We start from the raw sequence: 18,369 nt of genomic DNA on the forward strand, positions 1-18,369 counted from the left end.
CCTAAGAGCATGCGGATTATACAAATATTGGACCATACCGGGCATGAGGGGCCAGGTAAGATTCTTGGAATGGCTGGTTGAGCGATGGAACGTACAAGAACAATGCTTTTACATAGGAGGGCACCAGCTCGAGATAGAGCCCTCGGATGTATACTTTCTCACTGGCTTGCCAAACAGAGGTGAGCAACTCAGTCTTGCGGGGACTAGGCCGGGTGGCCAATCCCTTGATAGTCTCCGCGAGGATTGGTGCACACCTGGGGCTCACCATTCAAAAGGCATAGAGATAAAACACATCACTCTACCGGAACTCAAAGTCATAGCGTTCACGGTTACCAGAATTTGCGGCGCGGCCGCTTTACACATTGCTTCCGGATCCCAAATGCGGATGGCAATTGACTGTTACCAAGGCACCATTTTCAACTGGTGTGAAGCTGTGTCGGCTCATATGAAGAGCCAACTGACCAAGGCAAAGAACGGACGACTAAAGACTTTTGGATATGGGCCTATAGTCGTGAGCTTTGCCTTGGAGAGAATTCCAATGCTGATCCCTCAGCAACTCACTGTTGATATCTTGGGTCCTCAGCAGCCAAAGCTGATACGATGGGTTGCGGTGATGGCCCGGCATCCTGACGAGGGCGCGACAGTAGTTCGATTCTCAGATAGTTATTTTGACTGGTTAGAGGGCCAGCTTTTTGTGATACAGGACTTTCCGTATGCCGGAATGGATTTCAGAGGTGATCCGGACATGGTTCTTCCACAGGGAGAACAATGGGACGACAGAGGTACTTTTTATTTTCACAAGTTTTCTAGTTATGTATTTTTTGTATTTTTTATATATATCGTCTCAAAACTAATAGTAAACTTTTTCAAAATGCAGATGTTGGTCCACAGCGTCCAGCCAACCTCCGGCCTTATGATAGACTACATCCAGCTGCACCGGTACCGGCCCCACAGGATGCGACAGCAGAAGTACTAGCTGAGTTGGAGCATGATCTAGAGCGTCTCACGGCAGATATACCTGAGACTACTATGGACGACATTCCTATCAGGCTTCAGCGCTTCGTAGTCGCGGTCCCTGGACCGTTTAGGAGATTTTTGCGTAAGGTAGCCCGCGCAGTGGTGTCGTACAGAGAGCACCACCAGTGATTGACTAGTCACTTTTGTAGTCACATGTGACATTTTTGACTTTTTGTACTATCATTTTGCCGATCATAAGGTGTTTTAAACCTATGATCGAAGACGATGTATATATTTTTTGACACACTTCTATCTATATATATCACTATTACCGGCTTATCTTGTTTAACATATGTGATGAAATGTTTTTAAATTTACTTGCATGATTATCGTAAATGTCTGTCCAACATTCGAGAAGCAATTGCATCTGCTAATGTATTCAAAGACCTTGGAATATGTTGATATTCAATGTAATCAAATTCACGTTCCAAGAGACGCACTCTCAAAAACAACCTTAATAACACAGGATTTCTAATGGCATAAACTCTATTAAGCTGTAATACAACAAGTTCAGAATCTAACCTCACTATCAAACGTCGAATTCCAAATGAAATAGATTCGGATAATAATTCAACCACTGCACTGTATTCTGCAATGTTATTCGTTGTTTGACCGAGGCTTACCCCATGCATAGAAACTAACTCGTCAGAGGGCGAATAGATAACCCAAGCTGCGGAAGAGATATTCCGTGTACTACGACAAGCACCATCAGCAAATCCAATGTATGTTTGGAGAGGCGTCGACATCTACAATATCAAGAGTAAAACCAAGATAAGCCAGAATAATGACGAAAAACCACACTCGCTAAGCTAAGCACACTGACTAAACTAACACACTTGCTAGCTAGAAAGAAAATCTAACCTATCTAAAAATTTCTCCATACCCATCATTTTAAGCATAATACCTCTTTAGGTAAAGTCCATTTCTGGGTTTACCCAAAGAGTCCCCATCAAAATCAACTAACTCATAAGCCCCTTTTGCTAGCTTTCGCTTTACAATGTAGGGCCCATGCCACATGGGAACGAATTTTCCGGCACCTAGCTTATCGTTAGCTTGATCATATAATAGTACTAGGTCTCCTTCCGAAAAACTTCGAGGGGTTACATTTTTATCGTACTGAGCTTTCATTCGTTTCGCGTGAGTCTCGATAGCTAAAGTAGCGTCACGTCGAGTCTCATCTAATTTAGCCAAGTATAATAACCGTTTCTCCTCTTCGGAAGTAGCTGGAAGTAATTCGACAGCCATTTGAAGTGATGGGATTTCGCATTCAATAGGTAACACAGCTTCTAAGCCATAAACTAGCTGGAAAGGGGTGAAACCTGTTGAATTTTTCACTGAAGTTCGATATGCCCATAGCGCCGAAAATAACATGTTATGCCAATTCGTTCGATGGATACCAATGATCCGTCGAATCATGATGACTAGAACTTTGTTGATTGACTCAACCAAACCGTTGGCTTGCGGATAATAAGGAGTAGAGCTATCGTGGCGCAAACCAAGCTGGCTTGTAAGCTCAGTCATCATGACGTTTCGAAAATGGCTCCCATGGTCAGTAATGATTGCTTGTGGGACACCAAACCTAGTTATGATATGATTGAATACGAAAACTGCAGCTGTCTTGCCGCTTGCGTCGAATGTAGGCATCGCCTCGGCCCATTTTGTAAAATAATCAACCGCGAGGATGATATACGCATGCCCCCCGGCCGAGTGAGGGTTACAAGTAATAAAGTCAATGCCCCATTTGGCGAATGGACCAGCGGCAATTATAGGGTGGAGAGGAGCAGGTGGAGCGCGCATCTTTCGATCAAACACTTGACAGTTGTGGCATGTTCTGACAGCAAGGATACAATCTTTAAACATAGACGGCCAGAAATAGCCAGCGCGCAACACCTTCTGAGCTGTGGCATACCCAGACATATGACCGCCACATGCTCCAGAGTGACAATCATTCAAAACTCTCTCAGCCTCTTCGTGAGTTAAACAACGTCGAAAAACTAAGTCTGCCCCCCGGCGATAAAGTGTATCTCCAATAATTCTGTATTGCTGGGATCGAAACCGAATTTTTCGACGGTCTTCCTTGGAAGCTTCAGGCCGAAAGGTTTGGGTTTGGAGATAGATGATTATATCCCCATACCACGGATCTAAAGTGCTAATAAGAAACAAAGATTCGTCCGCAATGGACTCCTCTGCCACAGTCTCTGTGTCAGCACTCGGGAAATCACACATCAATTCCGCAAAAACTAAAGATTTCTTAGACTTGGACTTCTCGAACTCCAAGTCGAACTCTTGCAGGATAACAATCCATTTAGAGTACTTGCCCCCTAGCAGTTGTTTTGTCAAAATATAAATCATAGGGTTGCAATCCGAAATAACTGTAGTCTTGCGGAGAAGAATGTAGTGACGAAAACGCTGGACAGCTTGAACGGCTGCCAGGGCCAATTTCTCCACATGCGAATATTTTAACTCAGTGGGATTTAAGGTTCTACTAAGATAATATATCACATGCTCTGCTTTGAATTCATCTTCTTGAACTAACACCATTCCAATGGTGGAATGCGAAGCTGCGAGGTATAAGAAGTAGTCCTGGTTGTAGTTGGGAGGATGCAATAACGGTGCATGGGTCAACGCGTGTTTCAGTGCATCAAAAGATTGTTGGGCAATCTCGTCCCAAAAGAATTGTGCGTTCTGTTTCAACAACCGTGTAAAACCTTTAGTGACCTCGGCGTAGTTTGGGATGAATCGGCGTAAAAAGTTCGCTTTCCCTTGCAAACTTTGGAGTTGGCGCAAACTCGAAGGAGGAGGCAATTTGATGATAGCCTCGACTTTCGAGGGATCGACGCGAATGCCGGCTTTTGAAACAACAAATCCCAGCAATCGACCTGTTTCTATACAGAAAACACACTTGTGGGGATTCAACCGAATTCGATAATGCCTACACCTCATAAAGATTGCTCGTAGGTGGACAAGGTGATCAGCTCGTTGTAAAGAATGAGCAGGCAAATCATCGAGATAGGGTTGCACAATGTGCTTGATGTCATGAAATGCATAAGACATCGCCCGTTGAAAAGTAGCGCCGGCATTCTTAAGCCCAAAAGGTAATTTGCAATAAGCAAATGTCCCCCATGGACAAATGAATGCCGTTTTTGGTTGATCGGCAGGTAGAATATTGATTTGATTATAGCCTGAGAAACCATCCATGAAGGAAAACATCTCACTTCCGGCACAATCATCAATAATTTGATCGATATAAGGCGTAGGATAGTTGTCTTTTGGACAAGCTCGATTGATATCCCTATAGTCGATACAGATTCTTATTGTTCCTTGTTTTTTATTGACGGGAACAATATTCGATACCCAATCCGTTAACGGGATCGGATAAATGAAACCTGCTTTCAACAGCTTTTCGACTTCTGCTTTAATCGCAGCCGCTTTTCGAGGGTGAATCTGACGCAACCGTTGCCGAATGGGTTTAGCATCCGGGTAGGTTTTGATTTCATGAACAACAATGGCAGGATCAATTCCCGGCATTTCCTCGTAAGACCAGGCAAACACGTCGCGGAATTCTTGGAATAGGGCCTTGTAAGTTTGGATTTCTTCTTCAGTACATGCGGCACCTATATGAATGTTCTCCTCGATTCCGGGCTTCACTGAAATATCAATGGGAATAGTACGAGAAATATTCCCTAAATTCAGCTCTGAATCAGAATGTTTCGTTGGATCCTGAGCGTCTTTGACATATTCAGCGGTAAAGATAGATGAAAAATCATTTTCAAATGCATCATCCTTAGGTAAAAACGAAGATCTGTGATGGAGATCTTCCCATGGTAGATCATCTACACTTAGGATTTCGCGAAGTTGTTCGTCAGATGACACTTCTTCGGGAAACGTTATCCGTTCTAAGGGTGAGGTGAAAAGTGACTCTTCACTGACCACATTCATTTGGTCGGTTTCGGTTGAATGAAAGTCGGTAAAAGACATAAGAGCTTCATAAGCAATCTCATACGGACTCAACGGCATAACATCACCGAGTGAGTCTAGCTCAGAGTCAGAGGGAACATACCAAGGATCATCATAAATAATGTTTTCTGACGTGATCATATGAATTGTTGCAAACGAAGGGTCTGCATTGAGTGGAGGGAGAGGAAAAGTTCCCAGTAAACCGGAATCCTTAACTAAACCTACACCAATGTCCCTATAAGGGATTGTCGTTTTACCAACATGCTGGATAGTTTCTAAAGAGGTTGGGTCGGATGAAAAGTATGTCAGCTGATCAATAGTCACGATCTTACCGTTATGTGGAAACTTAATGACTCTGAAGACCGATGAAACGACCGCTGTCATAGCATATGACCAACTTCGACCCAAAAGAAGGTTGTAGTCTAGAGGGGCATCAACCACTTCCACATCCAGACTAACGGTTTTACCTTCGACCCCTATAGGCAATTCTTGTAGAATACCAAACGGACGGAACCCACGGCCATCAAAGGCCTTAAGGATGGTGGGGGATTGGTTCAACGAAGGAGAACCAAGCGATCTCCAACATTGAATCGACATAATACACGTAGAAGCTCCCTCATCAATCACAGTCCGATGAATAGGCCTGTTTTTGACTATCACTGGAATTTGGAAAGCCATTTGATGGGGGAGACGCGGTGTACTACTTTCTAGATCAAAGATCATTAGGTTCGGGTCCTGAACATCGACAGCTCCAATAGCCGACAAAAGCAATTTTCGTTGCGCTGGACATGATTGCAGCACTTCGAGTGCCGACATTGCTGAAGGTGAAACAGCTAAGTCTTCAACAATGTTGTAATTCTGGGCTGCTCTCGCATGTGGATTGAAAGCAGACCTTCGAAGTACACCCTTGGCGGGCGGCTTAATCACTAAGTCTGGGTTAGGTTTTTCGATCTGTAGTGGATCGGAACCAGGAGCTGAGGTTGATGGGTTAGAGTGAGAAGATTCTGCTTCCTTACCATCAACAGGAGCCTTACTACCATAATCTTGCGATCGAGTCGCAATCCTGACATGAGACATCATCAAAATGGGTTCTTCACTGGCATTCGAAGAAGAACCTATCATCTTATTCTCCTGCTCTGGAAATGGATTTTTTAACACAGCAGGAGTGGGAGAACCTTTGACTATTTTCACTACCTCGGCCCGATGAGGGCAGTCTCTCGTAAAATGATCTTCTTCACAAATAAGACAAGGATATCGAGGTTTGCGTTTTTCGTCATTGGTTTCCGACTTTTCCGTTTTCTCCTTTGGAGCCTTGTCTGCTTTAGCCTTCTTCTTTCCTTTCTTCTTTCCACCGTTTTTTGATTTGGCCGTAGATGACTCTACAGCGTGAATGTCGGCGGTAAGTTCAGGAGGAGAAGACTCTCCTGTCGGAGAATCAGGCAAAGTGATAATTGGAGTATTGGAGGTCTTGGAAGACTTCTTCTTACTCTTCGTAGTCACGATACCGATCATACCATCAGCGGCATGAGATCCCGAAGGAGCAGCAGCGATTTGGTTTGACTTTGGAAGATCCGGAATTTTCTCGTGTAACGTACCCGACTGAGTGTAAACTAAGTCAAGGTATTGTGCCTGAGCAATGACTTGCTCCTCAGTAACTACTCCGGCCTTAGCTACATCTTCAGTAATTCTTGGTAATAATGATTTGACAAACCATTCAGCTAAGATTTGGTCCGGGATAAAAACTTTCACTAATCTTCTTCGACGTCTCCACTCATGGATGTGATCAGAAATGTACGTGGATGTCGATTGTTTTAGCGAAGTTAATAATTCTGTACCATTATCGTATCTGACTGGTAACTGAAAATGAGTTAAGAACGAGGTAGCTAACTGGCTAAAGTTGTAAAAAGAGGCCCGTGGTAACTCAATGTACCACTTGGCTGCGAGACCAATGAGTGTACGCTGGAAAAGACGTAAGCGGATGGAATCATCTGAGATGGAATTTGATGCACACCAGAGGTGGTAAGTCATCACGTGATTAGACGGATCCTCTCCAGACTTACCTTCGAACTTGGGTATATCGCTGGGCAACTTATTTGGCATTGGCGGCCAGAACTGAAGATATTGAATTGGATCGTTCGTTAGGCGCGTCAAGTCGGGTAAATCTAAAGTCGCAATAAACGGTAACTGCCGGTTAGGATCTCTAAAACTCTGAGTCACAATACCAGCCCCAGGAGGAGGATATCCAGGATAACTAGGAACAGGAGTCGCATTTGGGATATTATATCCTCCTGGAAAACCAGGATTAACCGGACCGTACTGGGGTTGCTGAGGTGGTTGATAAGTGTACCCAGGATACGGTTGATACTGGTAAACCGGTTGTTGGGCAGCTTGCCCAGGTTGATACTGTCCCTGGTACGGAGGTTGAACAAATTGAGGTTGAGTAGTAACAACCGTACTTGTACCAGGTTGGCCTGCAGGCATCTGGACTGTGGTTTGAACCGTGGGTCCAGACAACGGTACAGATGTCTGAGGAGTGGTTACAGGGACAGTAGAAACCGGAGCTGCCGATACTCCAGAAGTAAGCATGGTAGATGAAGCGGTAGTTGCTGCAGCCGTGTGAGGTGGAGTACCAGGTGCAATTGGCGGCTGAGTAACTACAGAAGTTACAGGGGTCTGAACACTTGACTGGACAGGTTGCGGTTGCTGGGGTGGACCAGGAACTGCAGGTTGTCCTGCTTGAGGTACCGACTGTATACTTGGTTGCGACATCTGTTGACCCTGTGACGGATCCCATGTTAACATTCCAGGGTATTGACTCGTAACAGGTTGAGGATACTGAGATCCATAGCCGTATTGAGGATAGGGTTGATAACTGTAAGGTGCAGTCCCATATGATTGCCCTTGAGGTGGTTGATAACCTTGACCAGGGTATTGACCCGTAGGTTGATAACCTTGAGGTAAATACGAATACTGGGGTTGACCTTGACCTTGAGGTTGGTATCCTTGAGGTTGATACCCTTGGGGTTGATACCCTTGGGGTTGCCATCCTTGAGGTTGCCATCCTTGAGGTTGATATTGATACTGAGGTTGACTTTGGGGTACATATTGAGGCTGGGGTTGATACCCTTGAGGTTGCCCCCCAGTCACGAATGAAGTACCTTGAGGTTGCCCCCCAGGCATTAACGAAGGTTGCCCCCCAGGCGGTAATTGGCCACCTTGAGGTTGGTTAATGGGAGTTGAACCTGACATCATATAAACGTCACCTATACTCAATGGTACATTACCACTGTTTCCAACTAATAACCCATGATCAACAGGTTGAGGAGATGCTCCCGCAAAGGTACCAGAAAGTGATTGATACCCAGTAGGAACAGAAGGACCGCCATGTAAAAATGATTCAGGACTTTGTGAAAACACAGATGACTGACCAGACATATTTACAGGAGAATGAATTCCTCTAGGTGGAACCGGAGTACGAGGTGTAGAAAAACCTACTGAGTTGTCTAAAAAATTGGTTAATGCAAGGTACCAAGATTCACTTCTAGGAGGACTGTAAAAGATGGATTCACGCTCCCTTAGATCAAGGGTAATTAGATCTTCAGAATCAGAAACGCCTATTTCTTCCTCTGGAACAAGTTCTTCTATAGCAATTAATCCAACAGGAAGATTTTCGGTGATAATTCTTTCTATTCTTGGTGAATCAGGAACACTAGGAGTTGGAGTAACAGGTTCTGAAATTTCAGGTTCTTCGCCTGTTTCACTGGCAGATGAAAAACTACCAGCAAGCTCGGAAACTGTAACAGCTTCGGGATTGTAACCTGTTTCTAAACTTTGGTAATCTGGATGGACTACCAAGGAAGATTCTCCTTCTTCAGGTGATCCTACTCTACTGCCACTAGGAGGAGTTACAAGGACCTTTAACCCTTCTAAATGACCCGGAATGTCTTCAGGAGATTCACCCCGCGATTTACGGAGTTTTCTTAACAAATCTATTCCGGTAACAATCTCAGGAGACTTGCCCCGAAGTCTACGGGACTGTCTCGGTAATTCCGCCACAATTAAAGATTTTAACTACAACACACGAAAACAAAGTAAAAAATTTCAAATCAAACCACCTAAAGTCTTCTAAAGAAGCAAACAAATTTGAAGCACACGCCTAAATAATCTAGAGCGTCAAACCACACACAAACAGTAGTCTTCCGGACCAAAAGCGCTAGTTGGTGATTAGGCCCAACCTCGCAGGATTCAGTACAGAAATGGTGGGTGGAACAGTTACCCCGGCAACCTGCTTAATGAATAGACTGGACCAAGTTCCTCCACTTTAACCGTCTCGAAGTGAAGCGAACCCCCCAGAAAATCCAAGTGAGTATAACCGACGTCTGCTCCAGGTACAGTGGGACCTTCCCTCCACCGTCACCTTGGGTAGAATCCTAGATATTATGGCCACTAAGGTTACCAATCACAACAATTACACCTGGGGGAACAGTCTAAACTCCGACAGCACGCAAGGGCAGAGTAGCAAGCTCCAATCCCCTTACCGGCTCCTTGACAACAATCCAAGGTTTACCGATAAGTGACCCCTGGCTCCTCGACAATGGTTAATCCGAGGTTTACCGTTTGTAATACGTACTGCCTGGCGTCGTTCCCAACGAGGGAGGAATGATCCCCTCACTGGTTCGGACACGAGCTCGTGCTTCTCCTTTAAGAGGAGCTTTCCCAGAATGTAACTGAAACAATTGGATTTGTTCTACTCAAGATAGACTATCTGTTTGGTTTTGTAGTCTTGGAGAGTTAAGTACTCACCTACTCCAAGACCCTAGCCTAAGCTATGTTGGTGCTTCAGAGCCCTAGAAAAATAAAGATTACTAGATTGATTTTAATTTAAGCGTTACTTTTAAGGTTGTTTCTTAAGTCAAAAGGTGATGGAAGTGAAACTAGTGGTGTGTTGACTCGACTCGAAACCACTACAAAATGCACCTAGAATGATTTATCCACTACTTTACTTTTTCGATGAATTGCTTAACTAAAAAGTTGAGAGAATGCAATCTTTATAAAAGCAACTTCTTAATTGAAGACAATCAAAGAAACAATTCGTTTGTCTTTTCCAAGCATAAAAACATAACCTCTCTTTACATGCACGAAAAAACTCTTTTCTTCTTTCGAAAACAAAAAGCTACTTGAAACAAGACTTTTTAAGAAGATGTTTTTGTATTTTTCTTTTAATAAAGCAAATAAATCTAATATAACCAAAAATCAATCTTAACAACTCTTAAAATCTATGAAAATGCACTCATAAGCAAACTAAAGGCAAATTTACTCTAAGCAATCTTAACGAGGCCAAAACTAACAATGATTATTTCTAAGGTGTTTTACTTGATCACAATCAAATCAAGGACTAGCTTATTGCAGAATCAAAAACTAGCCAAAACAAAACTCTAATCTTTTTGTTCTTTTGTAAAATGGAAATCAATACTTTATAAACAAGTAATTCGAAATTTGACCCAAAACAACTCAAATGGCAAGTTGCTCACAAAAGGAGACTTTACGACAGGCCCGACTTCTAAGAAGGTTGACTAACCAGAGAGATCTAAGGCTGGACAACTTTCTACTATCAAAGTCACTACAAAGCCTTTCCAAAAATCAAACCCTAGGTCTAAACTTCGTTGAAAACCACTAAAACACTCAAAGCTCACAAAACTAGTTCAGGTGAAAATTCTTGACAGGGTACTAAAGGATCTGGGCAGAAAACACTAAGGAAAAACAAAATCTAAAAGCAATTTAAAGCAAAAATGGAATTTTCTTAAGTTTTACAGGAAGACGCAGGCAACCCGTTGTCACAGGTGCGGCCCCGCTCTGTGCAGACGGCAACAGCGCGTCCAAAGACGCACTGTGCAGTACTCAGAGGGTGCGTCCTTCTGGAAAAATGAAGAAAAACCAAATCTAACTAAATCTAAAGCTAAGCCACCCAAATACTAATTCTCACAGTCAAAAACCAGAAAATAAAAATGATTTTCTCAAAGCAAAGTTCATATAAAGGAAAAGACTCTCTCATTAATGGATTCCCCAGCGGAGTCGCCAATTTGTCACACGGAATCTGTCAAGGGTGCGGACACGACTGACCTTCCTAGAAGTCTAAGACATTCTAATGACAAACAAGACAAAATGGAGTGATCTTTCTCTAAATACACCTTTTACAACATGAAAACTACAAGTGTTTAGGCTTACCTTATTCCAAAACGCTGTTGTTGAAGTCCGTTCTTGACGATCCGGATGAGCTCCTCCTTCAAGTCAATTCCTGCAACCACAAACAATCAAACAATTACCAAGCACTTGCATTTCATATAATAAAACATATATTCAACATGCAGACCAAGGAACACATGAAATAACTCATTAACACAAGCTATTGAGAAAAATAAACCAGTTTGTATTAATAACGAAACAAAGAAACTCTTACAACCTGGCCTTGGTGTTGTGCAAGTTCCTCCCAGGGTCCATCAAGGGTTTTCCTCTACTTTGACAAAGCTCACCCTCTCCCAAGTAGAATCAAGTGAAGACAATCTCTCCTCACAAAGGCTCTAATGGAAGACCTAAATCCTGCAGCATTTACCCAAAGAAAATGTATAGCTCCAACCTCCTCTCCTTCTGGCTCAATGCCTTTATTTATAGTGCTGTAAAGAGGTTATTCAGGTCCACTATCAATGGGATCATCCCCCTCTTTGGGTGGGATAGCTCCCTTATTGATGGGATAAGTTCCCCCTTAATAGAGATACATGAACCAACTGGAGGCGCATCCATTTCATCAAACCGACCTCTAGAATGTTCTAGAAGTAACCACAAGTAACTTTTTCAAGATAAAACTCGCGCATTTTGCCTTTTACAGAGGGACGCACCTGTCCCTTAACATACAGAGCGTCCATGGACGCAGATTTTGTGAACATGGTCAGCGTCCCCGCAGGTAAGGCTAGAGAGAACCTGCGACCCCAGAGATAAACATAGTTTTTACAAGACTTTCTCTCTTCTTTGAGTTTGAGATGGATAACAGAGGCATGAGACTTGCCTAAGAGGGTAGCATGACTGTTGATTTGAGCCATACTAACTGTAAGTAGTCAAGGTGACATTTTTTAGTGTAACAGGAGAAGGTGGCTGAGTTCTTAAGGCATAATGTATTTTACAAGTTTGGGTACCCTAGAGAACTAGTCATTGGTCAAGGTAGCCAGTTTACCTCCAACTTGATTGAATACTTGCTAAGCCAGCATAATATCAAGCATAGAACCTCCACTCCCTATCACCCATAAGCTAATGGGCAAGTGGAGGTGATCAACAGAGCATTGGAGGGCATCCTGACCAAAGTAGTTATCACCAGCAGGAAATATTGGGAAGATAAACTTGTTGAGGCCACCTAGGCCTATAATACCACCTAGAAGACCACTATTGGATCCACACCCTATGAGTTTGTCTATAGGAAGAAGGCCCCGTTGTCCATTGAGTTTGAGTATAAAACATTGAAGATGGTAGCCCAACTAGATCTAGATCTCAGCAGTGCATAAAAAGAGATATGGCTCCAGTTGAATGGTTTATATGAGTTCAAAATGTAGGCCTTCCTACACACAAAGGTAGCTCATGTTCAGAGGAAGATATGGCATGAAAATAACACCAAGGATAAGAAATTTCAAGAAGGTGATTGGGCTTTGTTATATGACTTGAGATATAAAGACTTTAATGGCAAGTTAAGGACAAGATGGTTAGGGCCTTATGTTATAGAGAGATCTCATGATAATGGTTCAGTGCAGATCAAAACCATAGCTGAAGAGGCCATTCCTTTACTTCTTAATGGACACAGATTGAAATTTTACAAAAGGAAATTTTCAAAGAAAGAGTTCATTGATGGTATCAATAAAACAATGATGGTGGTGGAGCAAGCCTCAGCTCCTGCCTCATCAAGTCACTGAGAAAAATAAAAAAAATAAGGAAAAAATAAGGAGACTCAGGTGAAAACCTCCAGGAGGTGCCTGAGTCCCACTATTGGGTTGAAAACCTTTTAGGGTGTCCCAATGGTGTCAAAAATAAAAGAGAGAAATAAAAATATCTCTGGGTGAAAACATCTCTCGAGGCACCCAGGGCAAGCATCTAGGATGAAAACCTCTTGGACACAGACTAGTTGTTTTCAAAAAAAAAAAAAAGAGAGAAAAGAAAAATCATGAAAAATTGTTTGCACCTCAGTAAGAGGATGATTAGAGAGAAAAGGAGAATCAAAAGGGACCTATTCCACTCATATTTTTATTTCTCCAATCATTATCCTTCATCATTCCACCATTCCATTCACCTTTTTCACTCACTTCCCTCAGTTTTCAAGGGTACTGTGTTTTCTATAGGATTCCCTATAAACCTATAAGATCCCCTGCAAACCTACAGGATGATCTTGTAGGAATTACAATGGCTTGGGAATCCTAAAGGATGTAACCCGAGGGCAAGGAAATGACCTACACATGTAACAAAAATAAAATTCCTACATCACCACTTCATTACCATACCTCTCTCCACCTTGATCACCCCTGCATTCATCGTTAAAAAATTCAGTTTTCAAAAACTTTTATAGTCTTCAAGAAAAAACATAGAGAAAAAATGATACAGGGAGCAAAGGGGAACAACACCTGAAGGTTATTTTTCATTATTCACGCACCCCTAGACCTCCTCCTCTCTGTATATTTTCATCATCCTCAGGTCCCAACAGTAGAAATGATTAAAAGTTCTGAGGGAGAAGCAGCTACAAGACATCCTGTAGGAAATCCTATAGCATCCTATCCCACAGAATAAAAATCATAAGTTGCAGTAAGTTTCTAGCATGGAGATCCAAGGTTACAAGAATATCTAGAGCAATAGCAGCACCGTCACCTTCAACACCAGGTACCTTCACATCAAAGAAATCATCAAAGGACAATAAAATAAAATAAAAAAAGGAAGGAGAGATCACATGCAGCCAATATAAAACAAAAACCTCATTTCTTCAAGAAACTGCAGCAAGGTATTGCTACCACATCTAAGTATCTCACTTCACTCTCTCATTTGCATAATGTAATCGAAATATGTAAAGGTTCTAAATGGGTTGGTTTATAAGCGAAAGGTGGCCAATTAACTTGGCCACCTTCGTTCAGTCAACAAGGAAAAAATAGTTGGTCCTCCCACATGTGGCAACAATCAAGTCAAAGAAAAGGGGGATGAAGTCGAAATTAATTAAGACTATGGATGCTCAAAGTGGGATTTGATTATGACATGAGGGGAATGATGATGTGGTAGCGGGGACCAACAGTCCAAAAATAGAAATCCGTACCTCGAATTCCAACACACCACCTCACTTAACTCGATCATAAGAGGAAATAAATGTTGATGCCCATGCACTCATGCATTCATCTTCTTGAGGCTCACTCTAGAAAATTCGCTTTCATCCCCAAGCAACCTACAAGAGAGAAAAAAATCATTTTTTCCTGCACAGGAATTCCTATAGGATCCTACAGGAAATCCTACATGATCACACATGAATCCTACAGGATATAGTCAGGCAGTCTACAAGATTTGCAGAGAGAAATTTCAGAGGGGGAAACACAGGGGTTGGCTACATCAAGCACTATGAGGAGGTAGGCTCTACATTTCCTTCCATTTTTCCATGTAAAAAGAATAGAAAAATATCCTATTTTGATTGAAATTGATAGTTGTATAAGGGAATTGTATCCAAAGAAATTTCAGTCCCATTTCCTCCTTCATTAAAACTTTGTATCATACATATCTGCTCCTCAAATTCACTAGACAAAGTGACAAGGGTGTTTAATAGAAGGGAGCCCATTAACACTGTAAGGATTCACCAACACCCTCCCATGCTACAAATATTCACAAATCATAATTGGATGGGGTACTTTAATAAATTGAGGGGGTACGATGATGAAGTAGCCAGAGATTTCGCTCTCTCCCTCATTCCACTGACCAGAACCCGTACCACTGTTGTGGTGAGAGGCCTCTCCGTAGATCTCACCACTGAACTCATAAGAAGAAATATCACACTTCCCTTAGGAGTGCCTTGGAGAAAGGAAGACAAGGGAAATAGCCAAACTTCCAAGAATAAATTCTTTCTAGAGGGAGAGGAGCCCATTGAAGACAAAAATGGAGTGAGGAGAGAAAGCCTACCATACCCCTGGAATGAGGTAAGCTACCATATTATAAAATGTATATCATGAGAAGGTAGGTATAGTGTGGTATCTAGATATCACTTTAGGCTTCTTGAAGAAATGAGGTTTAGAGCCGAAACACCTCCTTACCACAGGCTCAGCTACCATACTTCCTTCTCTAATCACTGATAGATATGAGCATAAAGGTGCAGGAAGGAAACTACCAACAGTTAACCCACCATGGGTTAATTAGAATCATCATAGAAGATGCCCTCCAAAACCTCACAATTCCTATCCAATGGGCAATTTTCAGAGACATGCAGATAGAGGAGGATATCAACACTACAAGAAAAAAGGACATTGGTGAGGGGCGAAAAATGTTATCATAAGCTCATTGGTGACGGTCAAAAGAGCATTCATCACCAAAAAATGAATGTCACAAAAGGTGGCATCACCAAAAGTATAGGTGTTGTAGTGACATACAAATTTTGTCACCAATAATGATTTATAATGACAGATAGCGACGTCACCATTTCATATGAGCAATGGTAATGGACCATAGCCTCTGTCACCAAAAACTGAATGTCACCAAGGGTGGCGTTGCCAAAAGTATAGGTGTTGTAGTGACATTCAAATTTTATCACCAATAATGATTTGTAATGACGGATAGTGACTATCACCATTGCATATGAGCAATGGTGACAGACCATAGCCTCTGTCAACAAAAACTGAACGTCACCAAAGGTGGCGTCACCAAAAGTATAGGTGTTATTCTGACGTTCAAGGTCTGTCATGAATATTGATTATAATGATGGATAGCGACCGTCACCATTTCATATGAACAATAATGATTTATTGTGATGGATCTTTAATGGACGTCACTATTGGTGCATATATTTGGTGATGTTCATTTACCATCACCAAAAGCCACATTGCTAGAAGTATAGGTGTTGTGGTGACATTCAAGGTCTGTCACGAATAATGACTATAATGACAGACAAAGAACTTCACCATTTCATATCAACAACAACCATTTATGGTTACGGACCTTTGAGGGTCGTCACTATTGATGCACATATATGGTGGTGTTCATTGACTGTCACCATTTCATATTTTTGGTGAGGGTCGAAAAATGTCACCAAAGTTCATTGGTGATGGTCAAAAGAGCCTCCCAAAAATTGGTCATCACCATTCCATATGGATGTCATGGCGTGATGGAATCGAACCACCAACCTCCTGCTTGTAAAGTAGGTGCTCTTCCATTGAGCTAGCACCCTTTAAAGAATTATATTTTTAAAAATTAGACCTTCAAACTTCATAAATTGTAAATTCTACAACTTTGAATAAATTAAAGTCTTGGCAATATTTTACTAAACAAGCAAAGCAACATTGAAGTTGTAGGTCCCTACCTAATGGATATTGAAGTTATGAAAATTGGGTGGAGGTAAAAATAGTTATGTATAAGAGAATCAATATATTCAGCTGAATACTCAATTAGAAGTGAAACTCTGAAGACATTTATAAACTATAAATGACCTATACCTATCAAATGCACCAAATATTTCAAAGGAAATGTCATAAGTAAATATCATATGGAAGAAGAGGAGGTAGGGACTTGGAACCCTTGTACATCTTAGCATGCCTTATCACTTGGAACATATTAGCTTTTTTGACATGTATTCATACTATCTGGCACATCTTAGCATGCCCTAGCATTCCCTAACACACCTTGGCAGTCATGAGCTCACAACTAGCATTGCATTTTTCCATGACTTGGGAACCTTAAATTCACTAGAACACCTTAGCACTCCCTAGTATTCATGTCCTCTATTATGCTTCATAATGTCCCAGTCTGATGAGGAGATCGATGGAGGTAACCACCGACCAAGATTTTAGTTTGGTGGCTAGCCCTACCAAACCATAGAGGGCTCTCTCTATGAAATCATAGCCAAGAGATGATTGGAATGTAAAGGATTTTAGGCTAGATAGCTAAGCTCAGGTGGGTTTTTGGAAAATTTAGGGACTTGGAACTCTATCCACCGGTGTCTTGTCTGGTGGGGACTTTGTCAAGGAGGAAATGACTTGGAACTTTTTCTAGGATAAAGCACCTAACATGCATGATAGAAGCTCGGTAGAGTAGAGTACCTCCTACCTAGAAGAGTGTCCCCTACTCAAAATACAGAACCCTTCTCTACTGTGCACTTTTCTTAAAGATAAATCTTGCATAAAATAGTTCTAAGAAAAACACCTAAATTAAGAAAAGTGAGCATGTAAGTAAAACTATAAAAGTATAATAAATATGGCTCTATGTCATTTTGGGAAACACTAGACAAGCATGCTTTCATACAACAACAATAAGATGCCTAAAATCGATGTGATTCTTTCATCGTTGCTATACCCTCACATCAAAACTGGAATCTATAGCATGTACCCGAAGGCTGTATGCATCCACTGAAGGTGTAGATAGAAAGGATTTGCTGAGATGAAGTACTATTGAAGGAGAAGCACCTTCAAAACAATAGATAAAGTCTATTGTGAATTCAACCCATTTGCACGTAGACCAAGGCTGCTACTAGGTACACTTCTCCACTGAATGGAAACTGCAATGTATTTTAGTGATGCTGAAGAAAAAACACCTTTAGTGCAACATGAATAAAACTATAACAGATATTGTCACTGTGGCCTCAGTTTTTGATGAGCTCATCAATATAGGTAACAACTTTGATAATTGAAAAACCAAAAGCTGATATGCATAGATCATTTGAAATGACAGATTTGGGCATAATTTATTATTGTTTAGGAGTGTTAGTATAGAAAATTAAAGGTAGCTTGTTGCATCTTTATGTCACAGGCCAAGGATGAGAAGGAAGACATAAAATATTAAATAGCATGGTATAAGTCAATTGCAGGTTTTTTTGAAACGGGAATGGAATTATCCTTGTGCGGGTTCTAATCTAGTGGGTATAACTTCAAATAAGAAACGAATAGTTATGGGGTTTAAATTGTCTCACAATTCATGAAAAATCCCAAATTTGTTCACTAGAAAGAACCAGAGTGAGTTGTCAGGTTTATGGAAGGGAACACCCTATTCATAGGAAGATAACTTGAAATTACTCGGGCATATTATTTCTCATCTTCTTGTACATGTTTGCTTTGAAAATATAATCATATCCAAAGACTCAATAACAACTATGGTAAAGTTTACAAATGTGAAGCACTTCTGAGAAAACCCATG

Source organism: Pinus tabuliformis, chromosome 9, assembly GCF_031772625.1.
Source record: "Pinus tabuliformis cultivar Carrire ecotype Pingquan chromosome 9, CPIR1, whole genome shotgun sequence".
Lineage (NCBI taxonomy): Eukaryota > Viridiplantae > Streptophyta > Pinopsida > Pinales > Pinaceae > Pinus > Pinus tabuliformis.